The sequence below is a fragment of the Chlamydotis macqueenii genome, chromosome 3 (assembly GCF_036417535.1).
Source record: "Chlamydotis macqueenii isolate bChlMac1 chromosome 3, bChlMac1.mat, whole genome shotgun sequence".
NCBI lineage: Eukaryota > Metazoa > Chordata > Aves > Otidiformes > Otididae > Chlamydotis > Chlamydotis macqueenii.
Window position 1 is genome coordinate 22,286,537 of NC_141558.1, and position 23,542 is coordinate 22,310,078.

At 39.3% G+C, this 23,542-nt stretch overlaps 1 protein-coding gene across 3 annotated transcripts in view; it reads left to right on the forward strand.

Moving 5' to 3' along the window:
* The window catches only part of DLGAP2 (DLG associated protein 2), a 347,646-nt gene that overhangs the window by 179,847 nt on the left and 144,257 nt on the right, over positions 1 to 23,542 (forward strand). The window contains exon 1 of one of the 3 annotated variants that reach the window (XM_086743978.1): positions 4,888 to 4,952. The exons of the other annotated variants lie outside the window; for them this stretch is intronic. The gene's annotated coding sequence lies outside the window, so the exon portion shown is untranslated. Of the gene's footprint in view, positions 1 to 4,887; positions 4,953 to 23,542 lie in introns of those variants that run through there. 3 annotated transcript variants of the gene reach the window in all.

Below are 23,542 nucleotides of genomic sequence, written 5' to 3' on the forward strand. Positions count from 1 at the left end.
TGATTTTATTTAACAGTTCACGCAGGACGCGTGCTCCGGTGACAAACTACCGTGTTTTCAGTTTGCGTGGGTCGACTTGTAAGAAAATAAACACATCCACAATTTACATCATTAGCTTAACACAGAGTATTACAAAGTAGTGCAGTTTTGTGCTGGGACAAGTGTCTAATAAATTTGCTTTGTTATCTGCCTTAGTTTCAGGACAGCATTTTTACAGTGATTTCTGCTGCAAGTCACAATACGTACATGCACTTTTCAGAAACAAGTCTGACTTTTGGTTTGGGTTGTTGTGGTTTTTTTCTTTTAAATCCCAGTGTCTGACTAGATATTGTTTCACTACTGTAGGAAGATGCCTTTTTTTTTTTTTTTCCCCCCTCTGGTTCTTTTTCTTGGATTTTAAGGTTTTGCATGAGGATACTTTCATCAATAAAATGACATAGAACAGATATTTTCAAACACATTATTACTGTGGCATGGTGTGCAGCCACACAGTGTGGACAGTGACAGCAGTTTGGGCAATTCAGATATTACATGAGGTTTTTGGGATGATCCAGATTTGCATGGTGGCTGCACCTGGTCTCTCTGCTTTCAGAGAGCAGTCACTGCATAGCCAGATACTCCATTTACACATAATGTGATGGGGTTTCTATGGGATCTTAGGGGGCAACAGTGTTCTTTTGTGTCTCAGGCTCTGTAAGGAAAAATGCTGAGATTAGTTTTTCTTTCTGCTCTACTTTATGGTAAAGTTCAGTATGATAAAGCCCAAGACCCCACATACTGGAAATGTTAGGTAATGCATTGTGTTCACTGCCTTGGACTTCAGAAAGCAATTATCTCCAGTATATTTATCACATTTTGGGTTCTTTTTCTCCCATGTACAACATTTCTCCTATTTACAACATTAAACATGTTCTCAGTCCTCACGAAATTAATCTTGTTTAAACAGTTTTAAGTTATTAAAGCAAAGCACACTTTCCTCCTTCTTCCAGTAGAACGAGTCGTATATCCAGGAGTTCACTGGTAAATATTAATTTTTAGAATCAGTTACTGTACTACAAGAAGTTCAGGATTTCTGTGGCCTAAACCATTAACCTAGAATCTTGTATCTGTTGATGGTTGCAATCGGGAAACAAAATCTTTTTTTTTTAGGATTAAGTAGTTTAAAAATGGTACTAGAAATTTCTAGTTTTAAGTTTCTGTTAAGAATGTGGAATATGCAAAGGTGGGGCAAGTTGGGGAGAGGTCATTCTGGTACCACCAGAGCCACTGGTGAACCTTCTTGCTCTCTCTTCAGATGGGAGTCGACTAGTGAAGCCCTAATTTATGCTTTTTGGTGTCAGTAGGAATACTTCCAGCTCTCTTCTCTTTTTCAAAACAGCTGATTTTTGAAAACCATGAAAGAATGAACAGTAGGAGAGACAAATTTAGGTCTGTTATTTGTTAACAATCAAGAAATAAAATCTTCTTTTCAAAATGGTATACTCTGTATTCTGCAGATTTCTAATTATTGTTCTTATGTACAAAGTCAGAACAAATGTTTATACTCAAGATATAAGCTTCTGAAAGCTCATTAAACTTCTGAGAGTTCACTTAAAAATATTGGAAAATTCCTATTTAATTGTGGTATGTCTGTCTTAAACAGTAAAGTAAATTAACTTCTCATAGTGTTTAAGATTTTCATCCTTAGATCATATTTTACATCTTTACAAAACTGGAGAGGAGAAATTCCACAATATAATGCTAAGTGTTCTATTTTCTCTATTCATATACATCTGAATAAAATTTGATGTTGCTGAAAGTGTGATATTTGTTACCAGCCTTGTTTTTGATTTTTTGGTTTTTTTAATAACAAATTCATGTTAAAGATTTTTTTTTCCGCTGTTTTAATTTCAGATTTGGATTCTCTAACAGGGCATGCATTTCCAGGTAAAGTGGACAGTTAGATTAGATTATGTTATTTGTTGGTTTTGTACTGAATTTATTGAGTTTTCCTTGGGGGAGGGGGAGTAAAATTTAATTGGTCTGCTTCTGACAGCATTTCATTACATGTCAAAATTTAACTGTTAGATTTTTTAAAAAATTTCAGATAAAAGAAGAAGAGCTAGCTATTACATGCACTAGCTTAAAGAATAGAACTGAAAATCTGCTTTAAATGTTAACTGTAGTATCTTTCATATTGATGAAACCAAGACAGGAGAAGCATTAATCTAAAATACCAAATCCTAATGAAAAGATTGTAAGTTAATTCAAACTTGCACGTGATTCTGTAAGGAAGAAAAAAACCCACCTGATAGTGTTCAAGGAAATCTAAGATTCAAGAAATACAAGACTGAGTTTCCAGTTGTCTTACTAGAAATGTATAGGAAACAGGTTTTGAACATTAAGAACATCATTTTCAGCAGAGAATCAAGAAAGGATGAGAACACAAACAATTATATTAATTCTCTGAATTCTACTGTATGCATCCATTTTTTATGCTGCATGGAAATTAACTTTAAAAATAGTCCACTCAATTAAAAATTTTAGGATCTTACAACTATAATTACTTAACAATTCAAACATTTTGAGTTGGGAATTTTTTAGCAGAAATACAAAAGCAGAGAATTCGATGCTCAGTGATCATAGGAACATCTGTGTTACTCAGGTAAAAATTTTGGCACAGGAGGAATAAAATGAGCACTCTGTGAGATAAGGTAAATCTCTGCTGCAAATGTGCAGATGCTTCCTGTACTCAAAATTCTCTTGAATAATCCTTCAAATGAAGAAGTTGTAAAAATTAAGGCATTGTATTGTATCCCAAAGAGATTTTTTTTAAATTTGTGATGATATTTATCATTAGAATAATATTAGTCTTTATTCTGTAATTGGCTTCTAATGTATGTATTGCATAATATAATATTCTTCCTTCAGTTTCTGTTTAAAAGAATATTCTTTAAAAATCATGGGTCAGTAGATTTATTTGAGATTTTCCAAGCATTCATGCATATGGGCATTAGGTATGCTATAAGAATCTCAGTAGAACAAACAATCAAATAAAAGATCAAAAGTTCATTATGATGAAATTTGTGTGCAGCGTGGAGCAGATCCAGGTACAATCTGTCAGTGCTGTTTGTACTCAAATACAGCAGCAGAGCAAGGGATGTCTGTTTGAGAAGCCAGAAGAGTGTAAGTGCAGATTTTGCCATTTTCGTCCCAGATGAGGAGACTCGTGTTCTGAGTAGTCTGGTTTGGTTTGAGTGAGGATACTCATGGAATTACGTACTACTTAATAGGACCATCTTGTAAACATCATCTCCACTATTACTTTCAAATATATGCATCACCAGGATAGACATTGAGACAAGCAGTATCCATGCTTCTTTTTTTTCCCCTCCTTTTAAAAATTGAGTCTGCTTTTGTTTTTACACAAATATTTTGTGTTATTAGATAGTTCTATCATGGTGTGTCCCATTCTTACTTTGAAATATGACAATCTTAACATAATTATAATGACCAATACTGACAACAGAGCCTTATATTTATATGTATGCTTCAGAATTATGATAAGGAGGAATCATCCTTATTCTGCATGGTAAATCCCTCAATTGCAGGACAGGTGAATTTTGTGCCTGTGTTACATTACAGGTGTAGCAGTGCACAGCTCCGTCAAATGGCCCATTATTCAGCACAGACAGAAATATCTTTGAATCTAACTCACTGTCAAAAGGATATAGGAGAACAGTATAGTTAGCTGGTAAGAATAAAAGCCTGGAAACACGGACTTGACTTAAATAGATCTTCATTTGGAAACTCACAGTATGGACATGCCACTGTGCAGCTCACAGAAATCACAAGAGGAACCGTTTCTCGTTTTATGCTATATTTGACAGAGGTGAGACGTACTCTTTTCACACAAAACTGTCAAAGCAGCAGAATGTCCTGTCATCTTCAGCTTTACTTGCACTTAATAATTAAGTCATAGTAGTATTCTGCTAAAATAGTGCAGATTGTATAGTTAAAGATGTAGCTAAATTAAACACTAGAAGGGATGCTTATGTATCTAGTTACACTGGAAAACACAAAGCAATAAATCCATCCTGATACCTGTGTGTAGCTCTAGTTAGGATAAAGCACGTTAATTTTCAGGAGAGAGAAAAGATCAAGGTGTTACTTAGGCTTCTTCAATAGCAATTAGTTAATTAGATGTGGTATGTCCAGATGATCTTAATGTATTAACAGGCGATTTGGATCTCACACTGAACAAACACAAAACAAATTCTATTGAGATTTCTATTTATCTCACCTTGGAAAAGCATTCCCTTTGAGCCTGTCCAGCAAGACTTATTAACAAGACCTCTAAGGGTATGGTGATCCAGTAGCTTTTCATTTGACCCTTTGCCAGCGCTCTGCAGCAGCAGCGCCTGAAAGAGCTCCTTTCCAAAGGTGATATAGCTGGGTTAGCACGATGCTGGGTGGGTGCTAGTGCCAGGCCCTTAGCTGGGCGCACATATTAAGCCTGGTTCTGCACTGACCTAATCACACAGTTCCCAGATCAGAGGTGTTTTGCATCCAGATGGCTTCAAATTCGAAGTGAGCTCACATTAGGATATGACTGCTTGGTGAATTTCAGGGTGAGAAAAAATACTTTCCCTATCGCCACTGCATCGGCTCCCCCTGTGTTTCTGTGGATGTGGGGAATCTCTGCTATTTCAGAGACAGATCAGGATATAAACCACACCAAAGTATCTGTCTGGTTTTTATGTGAAAGGGAAAAAAATTCTTTATAACCCTTGCAGTTGATCAGCTGAAACCCGAAAGTATGAGATTTGATTATAGTCATTGTCTTAATGCAGAGCTGCAAGTGTTATGGGCATGTTGAGAACTTCCAGAAGCTGGATTAAAGCATCTCTTTTACAATGATATCTAATCTCGTCCTAAAGCTCCAAGCCATGGCGAGTCCACCAGCTCCCCTGGTAAGCTGTTCCAATATTTAATTACCCTTAGTGCTAGGAAATTGCAATGTTGTGGAAAGGTTGAATTTGTCTCATTTCAGCTGCCAGTCTTCCTTTTGCTATGCCTTTGCCAGTAAGACTGAAAAGTCTCCCTTTTTCAGACATGTTTTCTGAACAAGTGTCTACAAAACACTGATTATTTGCAGTGACCTGGTGAAAAGCCTGTGCACACAGAAGCTTGTGCAGCTTCTCTGGCTGTGCCATCTGGACTGATGAAGTCATTGCCTTGATCTGGAAACCTTGCATCCTCCATATCTTTAGATTATTACAATTTTAACACACCTATGGCTACTAAAAATTTGTATTTAGTAGTCAAGGCGCCTTTCAACTTTTTTTCCAGTAAATTGGATATGTTGTACTTTTTAAGGCTCACACTGTAAGACTGGTTTTCTGACAGCTGTCCTAGGAACTGTCTCCATTTTTTCAAAACATATGAGAATTATAAATAATATATTCATTTAGAAATTTTGAAAATGCTTTATATAGAAGCAAGTAATTTCTTATTTATACATAACACCTCCTTTCTCACTCTCCCTTTTTAGGCATTTAGCTACCGTTCAGAACTGGCAGCACAGGTTGCTATGATGGTGTCAAGCAATCCAAGTGTTGATCCTAAAATTTAGCTGATAGAATAGGAATTAGTGGTTTTCCCCTAGTTTGATGTGGCTACTGTGAGATTACGAGGTGGAAGGGAATGCCTCTTATGGCAGCACATGAAATCTAGCTTCTTCCGGTCTGCTCGTACCTGAGTGGGGACCTAGTTTTGGGTGATCGTTGTTCCAAAGAGGAAGGAGCATGAGCCAGCATGTGTCTCTAGGGAGCAGAATGAAAAAAAAAAAGGACAGACACTTCAAAGCACGTAAGGGTACAAAATTTCCTCCTAACTTTCAGGAGCCTGCTAAACAGAAAATATAGTGCTGGCAGTTCCTGTAACCAAAGGCTTTTTCTCTGTGTTCTTAACCAAACTACTCTCATTTTCTCAGATAATTGTATTCCTTCATAATCCCACTTGTACCTTTATGGCAGAACCCTGAAAGATCTGGGTTCCAGGATTACGTTTTTCTATCTGACAGATAAGCGTGCCGCAAAACTGGCCAGATTATAATAAATTTAAACCCTTCCTTGGCTCTTTGCCTCACAGAACAGAATCTCCCATGCTGTAGGTTTAAGTCCTTTGCTCTCATATATTCCCAGTACTGTATTTGTTTGCTTTAAAACATATTTGGGTAGCAATATCTTTTATGAAGCAATTATTTGCTTTCCTTACAACATTTTTTTCCCGAGTAGTGAGAAAGAGATGGAGTTTTGAACTCTAGTTCTTACTGAAGGATAAGTTGTGTTTTGTGTTACAGTCTTCAGATAAATACATAAAACTACAGTGAACATAAAGGCCAAACTGAAGGATCCCTGACCCCTGTGGGAGTGTCTCTAGGAGTGAATTGCTCACTCAAGTTATGTCTGTAGCAGTGCAGCTTTTGCATTCCTTATATTCCTTTTCTATGCAATAGCCCAGAGATGGAGAGTGGCTCTATCCCGTGTCACCTTGTAGACAGAGGCAGTAATAGATGTTATTTAAAAAAAAATTAATAAAAAGGGATTTGTTTCAGTTCTGTTACCTTTGCATACTCAGGTGAGAACTCGTGCCCTTGGAATTGTAAAGGCACCAAGGTACTCGCTGCTACACGAGTTATGCTCCATTCAAATGCATCCCTCAAACTGCGTCCCTATACCTGATGTCTTGTATTAACTCACTTAGAAGATTAAGATTGTACTTTCAATACATATAACTGCAGTTAATAGCGGTTGTCTAGTTTGTTTTCCAATGGCTGTGAAGCATGCCTGTGAATCTCTGTTCTGGGTCACGTATGTATTAATTAGGTGCCACCTGAGTTAGGAGTCTACAGTAGACGATAATCCAAATGCAACTTCTGCCTCTCTGTTGAATTTTCTTTTAATCTTACCTTTAGCATGGAATGTTTTCTCCTTTCCTTACTAGCATCCCAAAGTATCCAGACTCTTCAGTAGGATCCACAGACTTTATTTTTCATTGTGTTAATGATGAATACTCTTTTGTTGCAATTCATCTAAATAGGCTTGAGGTTTTACAAAATACCTCAGGGACAAAGCTGTGGCTGGTTATTTATTCTAACAGTCCTTCGTTGCGGGCGATGTAATGCTAGATTTCAATTTCAAAATGTTTCTTCTTTTGTTTCTGAAAGTCATTTAATAGTCTAGGGAAAACACTGTTTTCTTCAGCACTGTTGGTAGACCTAAAAGAGAGCTAAGTGGAATGAGCATTCTCAAGTCCTTGTATAGTAGCTCCAGCTATGGTAGGAATTTGGCACGTGCAGTCCTGTGGGAAGTGTTTAGAGAAAATGAGTCTCAAGTGCTAATCAAATGCGAACACAAAATATCCATTCTAATTCCTGGGTGTATCTGATCAAGGTAGTTGGTTGGTGACCTGCTCATTTTCCAGAAAAAAAATAGCACTTTGTCCATATGATGAGCATCATTTCACAGGTTAGTTAACAGCCTACTGAACTGTGCACCTTCCTATTCACAGTTCTGCCAGGTCTAAAAGCTAAATGGACATTTCATTCACTACACCGGCACTGAGGCTTTGTGGCTGAAATCAAAGTTTATCTGAAAGTGTCTGCTCAGTCATATTGTTTGCAGTTACTGTAACATTGACTCAGGAGTGCAGAAAGACTCATGTTTATCCTTTTTCTCTGCCTTTGCCCAAAGCATGTGTAAGGTTGGGTAGAATATTAATGATGAATCAATGTTTTAGAACAAATAACACTGAGTGGAATTTAGTCCAAGACTATCAACAACAGAATGTCAAAGTTCGATGTTATTTGATTAGAGCTGACAGATCTTTAAAGAGCAAATTTGGAGAAATTATTATTTCACAGATGCTTTTGGCTAGCTATACTCTTGATTTTATCCTGCCTAGTGAATTCAAGTCTGACTAAATTATTATTTTTTTTCCTAAGCTTTCTACTGAACTTTAGTGGTATTATTTTTGTTTTATACCAAGTTCAAAAAGAGCAAGATATTTCAGCTTAGGCTGAATACAAGCTTGATTAAAAATAATAATAAAAAAAAACCAGACCAAAACATGAAGTGAAAGCCATCAAACCGTAGGTGGCTGGAGTATGATGAGCTAGAAAGCAAAAAAAAAAAAACAAAACAAAGAAGTTGCTCTTAGTTGAGCTCCCTTTGTTCTTCCTGTTCTGTAAAATTCAACAGACAGAATCACAAATAAATAAATAAATAAATAATCCTTCTTTCATCTATTACGCTTCATCTGGTATAAGTCTTATCTGATTTCATAACTTTTCTAGCTCTATTCATTTTTTTACAGTTCTGTGTTTGCCCCTTGACTTTTTTTTTTGTCTCAAGTGAAAACTGTGAGGAGAAGGCACATGTTTACACTGTGCTTCTGTTGCCTTTAGAGTCTTCGATTAGGATTTAACTGTGCACAGTCCTGCTGGTCAAAATGTCAGGCTGCCAGATGAACCTGCAGGTAGAAAACCAAGCATTAGGTACCAAAGTGAAAAGTCTGATGTGTGAATTTGCACTGGGTGGGGAGGGGTGGAGAAAGATTAAAAGATTATTTCAAATTGATTGAAATTTATTTTGTGGATTCTTTTGTTTCTGAGCTCTTTCAGGCTCCTCTGGTCCAAAACAGCTCATGAGTTTCCCATCGGAGTTGCTCTGGAGCCTGCCTCTTAGGGGTGGTGTGTCCCTGCTCCAGAGTGCCGATGCATTTATGGAGTACCAAAGATGGGAAAACAGACCGAAAAGACTGCAGGAACTTGACAATTGTGTGAATTTCATTCCTGGATTTAAATATTTATTTCTATATCCTCAATTTTACTTGTTTATTTTCCACTTCAGAATTAGAAGGAGCTATATACTCCTCCTCTGAAATTAGGAGTTTCACAGAGACACATGATGCTGGTGCTTTGCCACATAGGTTTATTTTACTCTTTAGGATTACTTGGTCTCATTTCTTTGGTTCTTCTTTATGATTAATAGATGCTAAACAAGAGCTGTGTAAATAGCTGTTGGTATGGAGGTACACGTACTACTAGTAATTTCTTAGCCATTTGTGTAACACGAGTTATGAAAAGTCTCAGTGAATTCTGCACAGTTTTTGATCCTGTTTAATATCGAGTTAAGGATTTAAATTTTCGTTGTGTTTTTCATTCATTCTTTTTGGATATTTTATTAATTATTGTTTTTAAGGGTACTTCATGTTAAGGGTACAGGATGAATCAGAGTAATTATATACCTCATTCATTACCACCAAACAGAATTAAAAGGAAATAAAATTGAAAAAATAAAAAAAGATTCGGACTCTACTAGATACTGCAGAGCTCTATGATGTATCTCCGATTTGCAAATACATGAATTCATGGTTTGATTCTTCTTTAATTAAACAGATCTTCTTAGAAAAATCTGCAACATAATTATTTGAGAGCTGCAAGGGCAACAGTAATTATGATATTGGGTTTGTCAAATTATCCCGAACATTCTATTAACGCAGCCATTTTTCTAAACTGTCATTCTACTATTCTTGCTCTATGTTTAGCCTGTGATGCTGCTGGAAATTGTTTTGAACCTATTATGCTGCAGAACATCTTAAATAGCCACAGCCCTTCATAATGTTAAGAGAAACAGGTCAGATGAAGACTCTGAAATGTTAAAGTCTCCTAAAAGAAATATATTAAGATGTTTTAAACTGATTCTGTAGTCCACAAGAACTCGTATGAAGAAAGATATTAAATTCAAATTATAGCCAAAGGCAAATCCTTAAGGAGGATAATTTAGAGTTTGAATTGAAAAAATGACAACTATGTTGGCTCAAGGCATAAATTTGACATTAATCTGCCAAAGCGTGGAGTTTTTACAGATGCTGACGTATCTGTGAAGTATTGTGTATAGCTATTGAGATTTCCATCGTAGTTACTTATAAAAGCCAGCTTGTTCTAATATTGCACTAGCTCCTACATTTCTCTGGGATGAAGCTGACTGTTTTCTCTGTAATGCTGTCAGGAAGCAAAAAGAATTGTCTTAAGGTTGAGACAGAAGTCTGACAATCACAAGTTAAAGCTTGACTTGCAAACTTTTCCTCCTCATTTAAAACCTGTCTTCTTTAATTTCCTCATTTTCATAACATGGATTAAATGTGGCCTTTTCACAGCTCAGTATTGAAAATGCTTTTGAATTTTCAGGTGGTAGCTGCTTAAAATAGACAAGTATGACGTCATACTGCGTTGACGAGGTTTCTATTTGCCGTGCTTACGTACTGTCTTGGAGTAACTACTACTCCTCAGTTACGTGTTCAGGCCTGCTTGTAGCAGCTGAAGGTTATACCTAGAATATTTTACGAAATATGTTGTTCATATTAGTACATATTTTTCTAACCTGTTTTCCAGGACACAATACAAAGCTTGACCATTATAATCCTCAGTGGCCAATTAAGTGATCAAGCAGTACATCTTTATGAATTTTACTTGTTTGTGTATGCAACAAGGAAGATTTTAAAATAATAGTTCTATATTGTAGTTCTAAATGATTTTTAAAATATTGCTTTCTCAAATATTATTTTCACTAAAATAATATCACCTCAGAATATTGTTTAAATTTATAATTATATTTTTGAAATTTGTGTTTGTTTCAGACCTTAACGTTTTTACTTCTCTTGAAATGAACAGTCTCAGTTATAAATTACAAATGCTATGCCAAGGAGAAAAGACATTCAGATGACTCTCTACAAGCCAACAAAATCTGCATAGGAGTTTAATGTATTGCATAGATCATGAGTCAGGTATTTCATTGCTGCACAAGGTTTTTAACAAGGATAAATCATACTACTTTATAAACTTATTATTCTGAAAATATTAAATGTCACTACTCAAAGTTAAAATGCCACATGCAGTCTTTACTATTTCAAAGTAAACTTGATGATAGAATTTAAATTTTATTTTTGACATAGTTCTAGAACTGTTTCCTAGTTCAGATCTCAGCCCAGGAGGTGATCATAAGGATCAGAGATGATTGCAGCTAGTGTTTTCCCTGGCTGTCTCTACCTCTTACTAAATATGTTTGTGATTCCTATAACCAGAAATTTTGGCTGTGGTAGTGTGAGACTTATCTATCAAGATCAATGACTTGAGTATGTGTGTTTGATTTTAATGCAAGACTAGGCACTGTTAGTTAATACAGTGATGACTTTTTACAGTCCTGGTGGTTTACACTCAACCAATTTTTTTTGCAGAAACAGGATATTTGTTATTTTTTCTCATTTGGCAGGCACACTCAATCAGCTTTTCAGGTCAAGAAATTGAAAACGCTGTGATGAACTCTGTGAGAGAGGATTGCAGAATTTGTATTGTAGGACAATAAAGGCTAATTCGCTATTTAAGTAGCACAACCAAATGCTCATTTATTGTGTATGTTCAGCTGCAGGATAAAAATACTGTTGTAATAATTACAGTGGTAGGTGTAATGCTTTTTTTCTCTTTTATATCAGCTGAACACTTAAGCCTTCATCAAAGTACTAGATCATGCATACTTAGTTGGTATGAATGAAATAATAGGCAGGTTATCTATATTTGTTTGGATGGATGTAGAAGTGGAGGATTATTCCTCTGTGTCATAGCATCTTTGTCTGGAAAAAGGCACGCATCACATTGTAGTTGGAAAAAAACGGCTAGCTGCCATGGTTACTTTTTACATGTTTTTTAGGTGAAGTTCAAGAGTGGCATATATTGCATCTCACACATTGATACCTGAATTGCCGCTGTCAAATTTTCATGTTACCTACCCACAGGACAGGTGACTGTACTCCAGCACCACAGACGTTTTTCCAACTACCTGTGTCAGTTCCAGTCTTTGGTGCACTGTTCTACTCTTCAAAATGAGAAAATGCCTTCAAAGTCAGATAAAACATCTGCATCCTAACATCCTGCATAATTAATTCTCAGCTGTGAAGTTGATAGCTTAGTGTTTTTACCTTCCACATATTTGTTCAGGAAGGAAGATCTGTGAAGAGGTGAGCGCTTAGGGTCCCTGTCAGGGGCTCAGCACAGGAGAACTTCAGAGTCAGAGCCAGCACTTCATTGCAGAGTCTATCAAATGCAGTGGCCAATACAGCTTGCTTTCAAAAGCATCCGTTACCCACGGACAGGTGGTGAGTCACTTGCTGACATCGATTAGAACTCTCCTCCAGAAGAGGAGCCTCACTGAGAAACTAGTACGATACATTATTCTTTGCAAGGCAAGAATTTCAGGCTGGAAAACCTAAATTTCCAGTAGATAGAAATTGATGGTGCTCCCCTTGATCTTTCCATTTAGACCAGAGCTACTCAAGTGTAAAATTTCAGAGTACCTTTAGTGAGAAAATTAGTTCTGGTGTCTATTTAAGTTCCTATTTTAAAACTTTTTTTTTCATAGACTTTTTCTATTTTAGAGTGAAAACTATGGAGCCAGATGTTTTCAAAAAACACTTTGAAGTGATTCAGATTAATAACAAGATTCACAGAACCATTAGGGAAGCAAAAGACTTACGGCTATGGGAGTGTGTCAGCAGTGTGTTAAATTAATAACTGCGTGTAGGCTCAATATGAGATTTAACTGGTGCCCCAGATATGTTGTGCTGACTCTGTGCGTTGAAGTGAATCTTATTCTGGTAACTGAGGGGAGGAAGGAGAGGAAGAGGGGAATCTGTCAGCAAAGAAGCTGTTTCTGCACATTCCAGAAAGTATCACACTAACGTAGAGGCAGGCCAGGTTCAGGTGCCTTACACTGGATCTCCTGCACCGTAAGGAGAACTAAATTACTACGTGGTGTGCTGAGGATGGCAGAGAATCCCATGAAACACAGGTGAGAAGAGAAAGAAGCATTTTATTAGCCTGCATCTGAAATGAAGGCTATACTTTCCTCAACGTGTTGCCATTGTTTTGTCTGTTTACTGTGTCGGAGTCACAGAAGAAGTACTTTTGTATTTTGTAAACTGCAATGACAATGAAGTCCCTAGAATGGAAAGCAGCTATGTTAGCTAAATTATGTTGCCTGTTGCTATGGAAACAGTAGCGCACAAATTTTTATGTAAGCGCTAGAGCTACAATTCTTATGACATCTTATTCTAATAGAGCAATGTTTAGACTTCATCCACCATCAGGTTTTTTACTTTGTTTTAATTACAATATTGGACAGTAATCGCCAGGAGCAAATGCTGAAATAACACACCATTTCATAGAAATATCTTTCATAGTCATTAACCGAGCAATTTTTGAATTGCCACGTAATCAAGATGATATCAACCTTTAAATCTGATTTACATCCCCGTTGCTGATGGTTTAAATATGTACAGTTACAGGGAAATGCGAATCAGTCTAAGCAAACATTGTTTATTCTGAATGTTGCAATTAAGACTCTACCTGTCTCCTTTTGGTATCCCCTTTATATAATTTTTTGTTATAAGCGGACATGTAGCCAAAAATAATAGATATTAAAATAGGCTTTGAAAGTGTAGCACAAGTCCTCATGAGTTTTAACTAAAACCTGATTTCCTATTATATCTTACAAAGCATTCTCATTGAATCCAGCCAAACATTTGGGTTTTCTCCTGCAGAGAATTACCTGCATTCTCGTACCACACTTCCCACACCATGCAAGATGCACCCACTGTAACTGTTCATTTCTTGCTCAATAAAAACATGCTATATTTGTCTTGAAATCACACTTTGGAATTTGAAACTCATATTTTCCCCATTATATTATTTTATCAAATTACGTAGTTGCTAAATAAACAGAGGATTTTCTATCTGCAAGGGACCAGAAACAAGCCAACCGAAAGATATTTTCCCTGAAACACTGTATTTATGTTAAACATGTGAGCCAAGTAAAACAGGTAAATATTATGAGAAGAAAACTATTCCTTATGAATATGGAGATGCACTCACTAACACATTTAAGATCTAAACACAGGAAGCATGTTACCCTTAAAAATTATACTATTTTTTAGTCATCCTATAATGTGGAATAACCTCTTAAACAGAGTGGTTATCTTCTTCAAACTCGTCAGCTTCCATTTGCCTTGATAATTTGTCTTCTAGGTTCAGTTGTATTGTCTTCATCTCAAAGAAATCCCAGAACAAGTGCATTCCTTCAGCAAGCAAAGCATCCTCTGACACCAGACTTGCACAGTGTGCTGTCAATAAATTGGGGGTCATTGCTAGGATCTTTGTTACTGTACCAGCAGAAAAGATAAGTAGTAATAAAAAATGGTTTTCCTCTCTCTTTTCTTTGATCAAACCTTTTTTTCCTCCTTGTAGGTGTAATTATCTAAATTCTCCTATTGTAGGACTGGATCATCCCTTTTATACAGTTCTAATCTGAACCCCGTATGTACCAGTTCAGTGAACTGTACTGTCCAGTTCCGGTGATTGCATCTGCCATAGTAAACTGAAGTGAACTGGGTCTCAGTCCCCTCACTAGCATGTGGCCATCCACATAGTTAAATGCCAGCGCACTCCTTGTGCATGTGCCCAGGCATATTTCGCAAACTAAGATTGGCCATGCATCTTTCCCAAAAGACAGTTTTGATGCATGCATCTTATTTGTGGAAATGGAAGAGGGGGTGAAGTGATTTCAGCAGTACAAGTCAGAGCTGTGTAGTGTCAGCCTGCCTCAAGGTGAGTGTGGTGGCCCAGGCCCATTTTATTTATGTGTCATGGTGTAACCCCAGCTGGCCACTAAGCACCGCCCAGTCACTCACTCACTCCCATCCAGTGGGATGGGGGAGAGAATCAGAAGGATAAAAGTGAGAAACCTTGTGGGTTGAAATAAAGTGGTTTAATAGGTAAAACAAAAACCATTCATGCAAGCAAAGCAAATCAAGGAATTCACTACTTCCCATCGGCAGGCAAGTGTTCAGCAATCTCCAGGGCAGCAGGGCTCTATCATGTGTGACAGTAACTTGGGAAGACAAACACCATTACTCTGAACGTACCCTCTTCCTTCTTCTTCTCCCAGCTTTATTTGCTGAGCATGATCTCATATGGTACGGGATATCCCTTTTGTCAGTTGGGGTCAGCTGTCCCAGCTGTGCCCCTCCCAACTTCTTGTGCACCCCCAGCCTCCTCACTGGTGAGGTGAGAAGCAGAGAAGGCCTTGGTGCTGTGTCAGCACTGCTCAGCACTAAGTAAAACATCCCTGTGTCATCAACACTGTTTCCAGCACAAATCCAGAACACAGCCCCATGCTCGCTACTATAAAGAAAATTAACTCTCCCCCAGCCAAAACCAGCACAACATGTAAACACAGCTCGTACAGGTAGTGCTGAGCAACAGTCTGTACTTGTACGGAGATATTCTCTCATTCTGACTCTTGCATCTGTGTCTTCTGTGGCCATCAGACAGCTGAGTTTTCCCTGTTAGAGCCTTCACAAAGTTGTGGGTCAGTCCTTCCCCTGGTATACATTATTGTAGTGCCTTTGAAGTTAATTAGGCCATGACACTACTGCAACAGAAATTGATAAGATGCTCCGCTATTTTTCTCCCCCATGCACCAGAAGGGTAACTCTATTCATCCTCACTCTCTACAGAGCTTTCTGGAGATATATTCAAGATCTAACTCAGAAAACCCTAATGTCTGTGGTTTTTTTTAAATAGAAGCTTTAAAGCCCTTCCTGCATGATCTCATAAACAACTTTCCTTGCATGCTCTATTTCTTTCCATTAAATAAATTGTGTCAACAGGAACTTCTGTGCAACTGCATCTATTTTCCAGATATTTCTGCAGTCTTTCTGCTCCATCTGATTTTTCTGTTCTCCACTGGTATCACAAAAGCTAAGGAATAAATTTCACTCTTTAAAACAAACCCAGTTATTGTTCCAATTAAGAAAGTAGCAGGACTCCTAGGTGAGGATTTGCTTGATCCACTAACTTCTGCCAAGGTGGATTATAGCTGAGTTTGTTGGTAGTCACATGTTTTAATGATATTAGTGAACTTCATGCTTTGAATAGATGTTACAGTATTCACTCCTCATAAACTCTAAAAAGATGCTGAAAGTATGTTCTTACTTTACTGTTTAAGATCACAGCTTGTCTGTGTTTTCTTGACCTCTTCTGGATTTTAGTGCTTGGTCTTTAAATTATTGCATACCTTTGCATGACCTTTTGCAAGCCTCTCCAACACAGTACGTTAAGCAATAGGAGGCATGTCTGCACTAAGAATTAGGGAGGTGATGATGTGAATGTTTCAAGCTTTTTATGTCCGTGAAGGTGGGTTTTTTTTATTTATTGAGATGGAAGTAGATTTTGTAAACAAGCTTTCTCAAATGAATAACAAAATCTTAGTCGTTTTGCACAATACAGCAAATTGTTTTTTTCTTGACATAAAGGCATGCTGAAAGATTTGAGGTATTTTTTTTCATAGTTACATCGCTGAAGTCTAGTCTAGTTTCCCATCAGTGCTGAATATGCAAAGAATGCTAGATAAGGTTTGGGGTGTAGTAGGACAAGATAGAAGTATAAGCTATTGCGATCTTAAACCTTTTTCATGGTAGTCCGTGTATTCTTAATATTTCTAAAAAGTATGAAAACTGTAAGTTTTATGAATCTCTAGAGGGTGCAGACCAGCCTTGGTACAACTTTCTTCTGGATTGTTATGGCAACTCTTGTTGTTAAATCCTGATACTAAGTTCAAAATCACTAAAAATTACATTGCTGGTTTGCCTGTTTTCATTGCCAGACCTTGGCCTGGTAGTAAGCATGTGTGCAGCTGGGAGACTTCACAGGGCCTCCCTTGGGGCAGGTAGGCCAGCTCAGGAAGCTGATTTCCATACGTTAGGCAGTGGAGAAGCACTGCCTGCGGCAGGACTGGCAATGCTGGAAGCTCTCACTTCAGAGTTTGCAGATCTGGATGTGAGCTCACCACAACTTGCACACATGTGGGTGTGAGAAATGGAAGGGCAGTGGCTTTTACATCTTTTGTGCCCTGGCCTCCAGGCTTCACGTTATTCAGCAATACGGGAGGCTTAGCCCATGCTGAGCAGCTACTGCTCCAGATGATCTGTGGGCCAGGTCTCAGGGGCGTGCGGTGGCATGTGTCAGGTGGCCAGTCAAAGACACGGTCCATAGACTCGTTAGGCATTGTGACGTAAGGCTTCCCTGTGTGAGTTAGTGTCCCTACGTGTACAAGTCACCTCCTGGAAGGGTTCGAGGTAAGAAAAAGTCAGCACAGGTGCTAAAGACTGTTGTAAGTCACTGCAGTCTAGAATTGTCATATTTTTTTGCTCAATGTTCCACTTGCTAAATAATCCTAGGCAGCTATTCAGCTTGTTTAGCTGGGGCAAAATGAACTGGGTTAACACTGATCAGGTTCAGGCACAGGAAAGGCCTGGGGAAGGCACAGGCTGTGGGTCATAGAATGGTTAGGGTTGGATGGAACCTTCAAAGGTCATCTACTCCAACCCCCCTGCAAGAAGCAGGGACATCTCCAACCAGATCAGGTTGCTCAGAGTCTCATCCAACCTGACCTTGAATGTTTCCAGGGATGGGGCATCCACCACCTCTCTGGGCAACCTGTTCCAGTGTTCTATAACTCGCATCGTAAAAAATTTTTTCCTACTTTCCAATCTAAATCTACCTCCCTCTATTTTAAAACCATTACCTCTCATCCTATCGCAACAGGCCCTACTAAACAGCCTCTCCCCATTTTTCTTGTCGGCCCCCTTGAGGTACTGGAAGACCGCTATCAGGTCTCCCCGGAGCCTCCTCTTCTGCGGGCTGAACAGCCCCAACTCTCTCAGCCTGTCCTCATAGGAAAGGTGCTCCAGCCCTCTGATCATCTTCGTGGACCTCCTCTGGACCTTCTCCAACTGGTCCATGTCCTTCTTGTGTTGGGGGCTCCAGAACTGGACACAGTACTCCAGGTGGGGTCTCACCAGGGCAGAGTAGAGGGGGAGAATCACCTCCCTCGACCTGCTGGCCACGCTCCTCTTGATGCAGCCCAGGATGCAGTTGGCCTTCTGGGCCGCAAGGGCGCATTGCCTGCTCATGTTGAGCTTCTCGTCCACCAGCACTCCCAAGTCCTTCTCCTCAGGGCTGCTCTCGATCCATTTTCCGCCCAGCCTGTATTTGTGCCTGGGATTGCCACGACTTTGGGATTGCAGGACCTTGCACTTGGCCTGATTGAGCTTCATGAGGTTGGCACTGGCCCACCTCTTCAGCCTGTCAAGGTCCCTCTGGATGGCATCCCTCCCTTCCAGCGTGTCGATGGCACCACACAGCTTGGTGTCATCTTCGAACTTGCTGAGGGTGCACTCTATCCCACTGTCCATGTTGCCAACAAAGAAGCTGAACAGGGCCAGGCCCAGCACGGACCCCTGAGGGACGCCACTCGTGACCGGTCTCCACTTGGACATTGAGCCGTTGACCACCACTCTCTGAGTGCGGCCATCCAGCCAACTCCTTATCCACCGAGTGGTCTGTCCATCAAACCCATGTCTCTCCAGTTTAGAGAGAAGGATGTCGTGCGGGACAGTGTCAAAAGCTTTGCACAAGTCCAGGGAGATGATGTCAGTTGCTCGTCCCTTGTCCACCGATGCCGTCACCCCGTCATAGAAGGCCACCAAATTGGTCAGGCACGATCTGCCCTTGGTGAAGCCATGTTGGCTGTCACCAACCACCTCCTTACTCTCCATGTGCCTTGGCATGGTTTCCAGGAGAATCTGCTCCATGACCTTGCCAGGCACAGAGGTGAGGCTGACCGGCCTGTAGTTGCCCGGGTCCTCCTTGTTCCCCTTTTTAAAAATGGGGGTTATGTTCCCTCTCTTCCAGTCATCAGGGACCTCACCAGACCGCCACGACTTCTCAAATACAATGTCCAGTGGCTTGGCAACTTCATCCGCCAGTTCCCTCCGGACCTGCGGATGGATCTCATCAGGTCCCATGGATTTGCGCACCTTCAAGATCCTCAGATGTTCCCAAAATTTCTTGCCACTGTGCCACAGAGCCATGTGGAAGTTTGTGCTGTCAGCTGCCAAATTTGGGGCTCACAGGGGAACTCAGTTTGGGAAAGAAGACACACACAGAGATGTTTCTCCCTCTCATGTTAGCCTTACTGTTTAGGGGGTTGTTTTTCTGTATTGGAGACACAGAACAAGAAGTTTTTAAGACAGATTTAATCTTTGGCTTTACTTCTAGGGGAAAAAAAAAGAAAAGGAAGAAAGAAAAATTCAGCTGGAGTTTAATGATATTTGCCTGGGCTTTATTTTTCTTTTTAAGGAATTTCACTGTAGGAACTTTAACATGATTTAGTTGTATATTAAGTATCTGATTCTACATTTGAATTTCTAGGGTGACTTTCATTTTACCTAGCTGAGTATCTACATGGTAGGTGTCTGTGTTAAAGCTAGCTACCCCAGCCTCACTTTACTGGTAACGGAGAGAAGCAAATACTTTCAAGATATGATTCATCTGACCTATTTAAGATGTCTGGTTTGGGATTGGATGAATAGCACCCTATTCACCAAATAGCACTTTTTATCCACATTGGCTATATATGGGCTCAACACTGTTTGCTAAGATTCATTTAGACAGTTGAGTCTTGCTCCTGTTGAGTCAAATAAGCATGCAGAAGAGTTTGGGAAGTAAGGCTTCCAAGGTACTTGGAAGTGTGTTGGTATTTTGATAGAATTCTAGTCAAGCAACATAAATCTCTTTTGGGGAGGTTAGTAGATGATAAGTAAAATTATTTTTCCATCAGCTTCTCTTTATGATAATGGATAATGTATTAAGTACACAGGCAAGTCTTAATTAATCAGGATAATTTATGAGCAGGATAACATGCACAAAATGAGTTCCCACTTAGGCAAATGGAAATACTGAAGTTGAATTTCCTCTTAATTGTGTTCATTGTCTGACTTTTTATCCCCTCCTTTCCAGCTTTCCTTTACTGTCCCACATAACAGCCTGCACAGTTGCGATGCTGTTGCTACCCTGCAACAGTGTGAGCATTGCCCAGCTAATACCCATGTGCCAACCAGGCACTTGGCTTCTGCCGGCTCTGGTGTCATGGCTGGCTGCTGCCTCAGTGGAGACACTATTGTGCATTTCTCTACGTGTTTTCTGATTTTCACAAATTCTCTCTAGGAATTCTTTTTCTCTTTTAAACTGACCCTTGAGTCCAGAGTTAGTCGGTGGGGAAACTACCAACTGCCAGACGAATGGACAACCTGATTGCACAAGTCAGATCTTCTTAATATTCTATGCTAAAAGCACAAATAAGACATATATAAATAAGACTACCAGAATATGTAGCGAAATTGCAGTTGCAGACTGCATATCAATATCGCTATGGTATATCAATATCAATAACACTGTGGAATATGGAGTAGAGATATCATAGAATCATAGAACAGTTAGGGTTGGAAGGGACCTTTAAAGGCCATCTAGTCCAACCCCCCCTTCAAGAAACAGGGACATCTCCAACCAGATCAGGTTGCTCAGAGCCCCATTCAACCTGGCCTTGAATATTTCCAGAGATGGAGCATCCACCACTTCTCTGGGCAACCTGTTCCAGTGTTCCACCATCCTCATTGTAAAAAATTTTTTCCTGATGTCTAGTCTGAATCTGATTCCTTCTGTTTTAAAACCGTTACCCCTCATCCTCTCCCTAAATTAGTATTTATTTGAGCGGTAAATCTTCATAACACAGTGTCATGGGTACAGAACTTCCCTGGATGGGTCTGCAGGATGGCAAATTCTCAGCTGGAAAAATATGCAGCTTCTGCTAAGTGAGAATCCAGTGTCTGAAGTGTTTTTATGGATACTTGTCGCCAGTGAAGGAGGCTGAGACACACACAGTGTTGACAGTGAGCACAGGAAACACAACTGAAAGCTGACTTTCAGGAGGAAGAGTTCACGGTGGTGAAGCTGGGAGCGAAGAGGGGCAGACCTTGCAGGCTGTCCGCAGCAGGCACGAGGGACCCTGCCACTGTTGTCTTCCACGTGGGAGCCCTTACGATGTAGCTTCCATTCCACCTCTGCGCTGGGATTAATTAGTTCAGTAGGCAATGGGACTTCTGTCTGTTGGACCCAGCCTTACCCTGCCGCTTCATGCTTTTTGTGATCTTTGTGTATAATAAATTTTAGCAGAGCAGATACGTGGTCCTTTCTAACACAAAACATTTGGCAGATCCCTGGGTGGATAAACAGGCTTAACAGTATTAAAATCAAGCAAGTTAGGTCAACTTAAGATGGCTGAGGCTGGCTCCTGCACTGTAATTTATCTTTCTTCTGTATGTCTATATTTTTAGTCATGCATGAGTTCATTCTGCTCAGGCTCTGAGCTGGTCATTCGTGAGCAAGTTTCAGGCCAAAAAAACCTGTAGTCATAATTAGCGTGATACAGTATGGAGCTAATAAAGCCCTGCTGGGAACTGAGATGAAGCCCAGTGCTGTGCTAATGACAACTTACATGGCTGTTGCGTAGAAGTTGGCTCAGGCATAATCACCAGAGCCTGCATTTTTGCAGAAAGCTTTATAGAAATCCTCAGTACTGATAATCTCATGTTGTATTTTACCTGCAGTCAGTGTGAAAGAAGAGTTGACTGAGACCTGAGGCTAACTAATAAGCCTCGCAGAAGCACCGGGTTCAGAAAACACCATTAAAGCTGATGATAATTGTGAACAGCACCTCTTCAAATATGATTTTTAAGACTGACTAGAGTGCTGCTTAAAATGCTCTTTTAAAAAGTGGGCTCTGTATCCAGCTGCCTGAGAGAAGTCATGAGTACTTCCACAGCTCTAATCACGATGCTGTGCTTTTCAGGCCTGCTTTTGCTGATCCGGGCTTAAGAGGTCAGGCAATTCATGTAATGTTCATTACTTTGACCTAGCAGCATCAGGCATCTGTAGTAGTCAATTCCGTAGCTGTTATTCTCTAAACCGTTGGAGTGAAGGCTAGAAGCCTCAAAGTCCTGAGATTTGAATTTTCTCATGTTCCAACAATAAGATTTTGCTCCTGAAAATGACACAAATTATACCTCAAGTATATCAATAAGGCCATAATGTGGGATGGAAATAGAAGAACAGGAACTGACTGCCAACAGTAATTCTTACACAATCAGAATACACGAGTGCATATTAGAAACACAGGACTTGGAATTTGAGGTGGTTCTTTTTTATTATTTTATTTATTTATTTATGGAATAATATCTGTCCCTAAGGCTTAGTGAAGTGCTTCTAATCTGTAAGGCATCAGGCTGAATAAGAACTCACATTAGACATTTTACTTTTATTTGTCTCCATAGAAACTGAATGTTCAAATGTGTTAAGTTATTTTTGTCTTTGGAGTCTTTATGTGCATCAGAATTTGGACATGTGCTCAGAGGAAAAAGCTGTGATCTCAATTAAATTGTGTTGCCTTATGTACCATCAGCAGGTGAATGAGATGTTTTTGAATGACTTAGTGTAGCAAAAATAAACTCTGGAAAGAGAGAAATTCAGAACTCTGTATTGCAAATAAATTAACCCTCATGTTCCATCAACTTGCAAAATCCTATTTAGAATATCCAGAGCCAATGCTTTCTGGTTGTCGTGCCTTTGAAATCTAATTGAAATAAGGAAGGCCATTGAAGGATGGTTATCAATATGGTTGTGTGAAGTTTAATCCCGGTTGGCACTTTGTTTCTCAGCAGAGACATTATAATTCCTCAGAATCAAGGAAAAACACCACTGCAACTGAATTAAAGCTCACTTTATTTGGCTTTTTAATAAAGAGTTTTATTAAAGAAAAACACTCGTCCAGAGTAGGAGAGCTGAGAGAATGAAGAGCTTCAGAGAATGGGCTCAGTAGTAGAGTTTCAGTAGCAGCACTTCAGAGAATGGATGCTTTCAATCCTATGACTTAGGAGAAAAGCTCTTTATTTTTATTGGTTTTAAATGTCAGAAATTCAATTGCTAGGTGGTGGCACTGTAATGAATTGGCAGATATTGGTATTAAAAGATCATCGCTTCCTAGTAGGTATCAAGACTCACTCTCTTCTTAAATAAATACATTTTTATTGCACAGAGCACGATTAAAATGAGTGATGGTAAAACAACAACAGCAATTGTAAACAAAAATGAAGACAATATGAAGCCATTGTGTTATATAATAGTTTACATTCATTTGTTGTTTTCTGTTGCAAGTCAGAAAGATAAAAGGAGACGAAGCACAGGGAAACCGTAGGAAGTGCAGGAAAGATGACACCTAGAACATAGTGATAGACAGAAGGAATAACATGCAGAGCCAGAAAATTGTCAACATACAGCAGAGAACAAGCTTGATGTTTATACAGATGCTGTGACACAAACGCAAGCACACATCACATCTCCGCAGCAAAGAACTTTGCTGCCTCCAAGCTATTCCACAGTCGAGTCTCTAATTTCTTTTCAAAGGCTTCAGGTTAACTAAAGCACAGCCACACATTTAGTCTGCAACTCATAAAAATCCATGGGGTGCTAAAAAGCAGTCTTAAAGAAAAC